Source organism: Micrasema longulum, unplaced genomic scaffold (genome assembly GCF_059751315.1).
Source record: "Micrasema longulum isolate JH-2025_06_02 unplaced genomic scaffold, ASM5975131v1 h1tg001507l, whole genome shotgun sequence".
Taxonomy (NCBI): domain Eukaryota; kingdom Metazoa; phylum Arthropoda; class Insecta; order Trichoptera; family Brachycentridae; genus Micrasema; species Micrasema longulum.
The window spans coordinates 120,734-126,470 of record NW_028278691.1 but is presented as its reverse complement, the minus strand read 5'-3'; positions in this window follow the sequence as shown (position 1 = coordinate 126,470).

Sequence of the window (5,737 nt, the reverse complement as noted above, 5' to 3'; positions counted from 1 at the left end):
AAATAAAAATTCATACAAATATACGTTACATCTCTGTAAAAACATCTCTCGTAAAACCTCATATCGTACTCACACGGTGATTCGTAAATTACGGTAGTTTGCACATTGAATTAATATTAGCATGATTAAGCTCTATAGGGAGTTTCGGGAGTACAATAATAAACATATTACGTACTTTTGTATTGCACGAGTATATAAAACAGTACTTTATGATTTGGTATAGAAGCAAGGTTTTGCTTTAAAAAAATAAAGGCGGTACGAAGGTCCTACAAACGTAAAAAAAATATAAGACCAATGATGTGCAGCATTTAGTGTACCAATGCAGCGCTCTATCAGTGGCGAAAGGTGATTTTATTTATAGGTAAGCCATAAAAAATATCATTTATTTGTATCTACATAATAGGTACATAATATAATGTAAGATACCTACTGTAAACTGGAATTTTTTCTGTGGTTCTGTGTGATACAACAACTCTCATCTATGAAATCAACTCAAACGACGTAACTTTGTGATGTATTATATTGTGTAGCTATAAATCCATTAATTTAACAAATAACTTTTATAAAAGTTTTTAAAAAAATAGCACAATGAATTCAGTCAGTATTGGGTATTCTCATTACGAAGTCTAGGAATTTACAGGGCTTATGACCTGTCATTGGCTGGGTTAAGTGACTCCTTCGAAAAATTCACCATTTTGGCTATGTATGTTTGAACATTCATATTTCTTCCTTCTGATATAAGACTTCTATATTTTTTTCCTCCATTATTTATATAAATATTTTGAAATTACACATGTTGTACAAGTATAATAAAAGATAACTATCTACCTACGTGCCATAGCTTATTATAAAAAATAACAATGAATGATTTTAAATAAAATCATTATTATTTTCTGTAAACACGACGTATTAGTTTAATTATATATTTTTATACGAAAACCTTGATTTCAAACACAAAGGTTGATGGGGAAACAAATACGTTTTGTTATGTATATTATAATCTAATTATATTTGTTCTACGTAATTAATCATTAATTTTAATTTCAAGGATACTAGGAGAGCACTTTTTTCAGTTTAATCGTCACAAGAAAAACTTAAATTTAACTTTTTGGCGGTATGTCGTTCTATCCTCTTTACCTATTCTTTATGATGGCAATATACTTAATTAGTTGTAAGAGTCTTATTGTTAATAGTATATATCCGTAGGTATTATTAAATATTGATATTTTTAAATAAACAAAAATGTAGGTATGCAGTTATTGCAAACAAAAACAGGAAAAAATAATGTTAACTGATTATTTGAAAATTACAGTTTTAATAATTTAATTTATTCCAGTCATTAAAATATTTTTTATTTCGATATTACACACTTAAGCTAGGGTTTCCTAAGACAGCGGTGCCCGTATTTTAACGGCCGTAGTGAACGGTGATGCAGTGGACAGCCGTCGTAACGGTGACTAGAGTGTGGTTTCCTAGGAAAACGGTGTTATCAACACCATTTAACACCGTTTCCCTAGGAAACCACTCTCTAGTCGACGTTACGACGGCTGTCCACTGCATCACCGTTTACTACGGCCGTTAAAATACGGGCACCGCTCTCCTAGGAAACCCTAGCTTTAGCTAAATCTGTTAAACGGACCTGTTAGACGGACCATATTTCACGCATTGGGCTCGTGCGAGCACGTGTAACGAGGGTCAGTCTCGTTGAACAGGGTATAGTACATTACGACGCCGCCTTACCCCCTCTATTTTCTTTTTTAGGAGTTTTACCTGAGAGTAGGCATCGAGTCGAAAACGTTCGGCCAGGGTTCAAACACAGAGCTGTATTCTTCATCCCCTTGGACAAGGAATTTTCTTCGTCCGCATGAACACGAAACATTCCGATTTAAGCTCTGAAATTTTGATTAGATTATATTGACATATGTACTTCGATAAATCTTTTACCGTCATGTAACAATCAAACGCGTCGCAGTAAATATTTAAAAAATAGTTTGTAAAAATTAAGCCACTGTCAACTGACTTAAGTATGCCCAAATGTTTGTAGATAGGTTGGATTTCTTCCCTAGGGAGTTATTTAGATCAAAATTTGTTACAACAGAGAGGGAAAACATTTTTAGAAAGGAATATGGAAGTTTAGGCATTTACAGAGCTTATTACCTGTTAGGCTTATGACTTCCTAAGGAGGAAATCCTGCCTGTCTTTACAAACATTTGGACATACTCAAAACAGTGTTGATTTATGTAACTTGTATAAAAAGAAGTATGAGAATTGAAAAATATTTTCAGGTAGTAGTAGCCTAGAAGGTGACTTGTCGGCCTCGTAGTGTAATCGTCAGCACGTTTGCCTACCATGCAAGAGGTCTCGGGTTCGATTCCTGGCATGGTTGATATAAAATAATAATTTAAAAAGTTTTTTTCACACTAGATTTTTTCATAGTCCCTGGACTGGCACATGAAGCGTAAAACTGATAATCTTACCTTCAAGTAACACAAATTATCAAGATACGCTGCGATTGGTGTATCAATGCTGTTCCCTATGCACCATTACATGCAGAAAAAGAATGATGACGATGATGAGTAGGTGAATTGGTTCAGTCGCATGTATCTTACCTACATGATAAAGGTTTCAGTTCATTTAATTCACAAAAGTCAACAGTTCAGAGTTGACGATATGTGCATGTTCAAACATAGGCAGAAGGGTTAATGTTACACAGTGTAAAATGGCCACTAAAACCAGCTGATGACAGGTCATACGCCCTGTAAATGTCTAGACTTCCATATTCCCTTCTCAAAAATGTTTTCTCTCTCTGTTGCAACAAATTTAGATATGATTAACCCCCTAAAAAGGAAATCCAGCCAGTCTGCAAACATTTGGACATGATAAAAACATTGTTGAATTAACTATAGTCCTTAAAATATAGTTTGATTAGAATGACATTTGTCAGAAAAAGTGACGACATATCTTTGTAGTAACGTCAAAGAAGTTATTTATATTGACTCACGAGAAATCATTCGTATCTGGCGTGTTAATTTATTTTTTTAATACAATGCTTGACGCATAAATCAACATTAATATATAAAATCAGCTTTAAAACAAAATAAAAACTAAAATAAACCTAATTATTAACGACGTTCTTACAAGGTTACATCATTTTGCAAAAACGTTAGAGATGGGACAAATTGATCAATGTAAATAAATTGATCGAATAAAAAAATTGTTCATTTGATGTTGTTCATGAAAAAAGTATAAATGTCTTATTTTTTGGTGAATAATTGTGTTAAACACACTATAATAGGAATTTTCAGAAACAGAGTTTCGTGATTGCATGAAATAACTGATAAAGTCGATTTGATCAGTGATCAGTAATTTCACATCACTAATGAAATTACTTTGACAGCTGTCATTCTAATCAAGCTGTATTTTAAGGACTATAACTGGTAAAAGAAAAATAATAAAAAATGGATATAGAAAATAATAAAGATGTGCAGCATCTTACGTATTTTATTCGAACTCAAACATCTACGTATATTAGAATAAGATTACATAAAATAATATCAGGCTTCATCTAATCACCGCAAGATGTCTCTATTTTTATTTTCAATAAAAAACGAAAGCCATGGCCCGATTATGATGGAAAGATAAAGACATCATACCTTTACCTTGACGGTATAGTTGAAGATAAATTCGCTCTAGCGATTACAAAGACATACTACCGACCCCCCACCTTCAAGTTTTGGGTGAGTACATCGATATGAAACAAGGGGAAGCGTACATCACGGAACACATATCTACGCTCTAAAATGACATAGCTTCAATATTACATCATAGTTAAATATATAATTCTCCAGACCGACTACAAAGATATACTATCGATACCCCCACCATTAAGTTTTGATTTAAGTACATCGGTTTATACCGACGGGTCTTGAACCCCCCGATAGCGTTAATCCACGCATTATAATAATTCAATAAAGTAGTTCTTATACAAGAACGCCATATGAGCTACAGTTCAACAAATAATGGTTGCGGGCAAACATAGACGAACACGGAGGTAATATTGCCCACCATCAAAATTTTTAATTGCTTGGAATCGCATTTAAATATGACTGAATTTACAATTGTAACCCAATTCAATGATAACCAAGGTCATTCTTAGTAATTAAAAAGCAAAGCATAATGTAATTTTTTTTTTTTTAAATCAACAAAATTGGAAAAAAGCGGGCAAAATTGAACGTTTTCGCGGTATATTATTTGAAGAGTTAATTTCTACAAAACATATATTTTTTGTAAAGTAAAAGGCACTACATGCCGTGTATATTGACAAATAAATAAATGTTTAAAGCTGACAGAACCGAAGTGCATGTATGACAAGATGTATGCATGTGGAAGAGGCTAGGAATGTATGTCAGGATAGACGTGCGTGGCGGTCCACGCCTAATGGCGTGACGGTAGTAGTAGGAGTACATTGTAATTGGCTAGTGTGTTGCAATGTTCATATAAAATTAAAAATAAATATACTAGTGATGGCCATATGCGCCATATAGGGAGTGAAGATAGAAAGAAGAGTTTTCAGTCCAGTCACGTTGAACAGGGGACATTTAAATTGTAATTGTAAAATGTACATCACCGTTCCTAAAGCACTATCAGAATAATTGAAATGTCTGCCTTTATTTATGGAAAAAATCTATTTTGAGTACTCGACGGCTCTCTGACATTTTAGTTCACGTGTAATGGATGTTCGGGAATCCCGCGAGTGAGGAGTCGCCTTTCTGCTGTGACGTCACGTCCCTTGTCCAATCAGCGGATGTAACGGTGGCAGATATTTTGAAATTCGAATAGCCGCTTAAATATTTAACGGTCCCAGTTGCGGTGTTGCCAGTTTTCCATAATTATCCGACATGTTAAACTATCCATTAGCAGTCCAGTACATCACGCGAAACAATATGAATTAATATTTACATAGCATTGATGACATTGTCTGTGTCCGGGCGGATGAAGAATACAGTAATGTACGAGAAATAAAACCAGAATCCTGTACTGTTTTTGACTCAAATGAACAAGTCCGAAAATAGGAAATCACGTGGGGATAAGTTGGCTTCTTAGTGTAGTGGTTGGCGCACCCGCTTACCATGCTTTTTTTATTTATTTTATAAACTTTTGCAAAAAGATATTATACATACTTAATAACAAGGAATGTATATAAAACAAATTAATGTAAAATGAAAACGGATTGTTCTCTGTTTATGATAGTCTCCATCTAACATGGCTCAGCCTGTTGTAAAATGGAGATTTTTTATCTTTAGAGCATAAGTAGTCCTATACTAATAAAACAATAACATAAAAAAGAAAACTAAAACTACTTAATTATAAATGCCTAGCTAATCAAATGTAAGAAACTAAAAATCGTTATTATACAAAGTATATATATGTGCCAAGAATACATGATACTTAAACATAAATAATATAGTATAATATATAATAAAAAACAATATAAAGCAATGAAATACATAAAAATATAAATAATGTAAGTACAAATTATTATAAAGTACTACGTTTATTGATTTACATATATTTTTCAAAAAAATCTCTCGCTACACTGTTTATATGTGCAGTTATTTTTATTTTAAAATTTGCTTTACATTTTGAGTCTTTTATATTAGGTTTCGGATTTGATTTCTGGCAGAGCCAGAATGAAACATTTGATTTAAAGGTGGTCTCACAGTGCAATATTTCATTG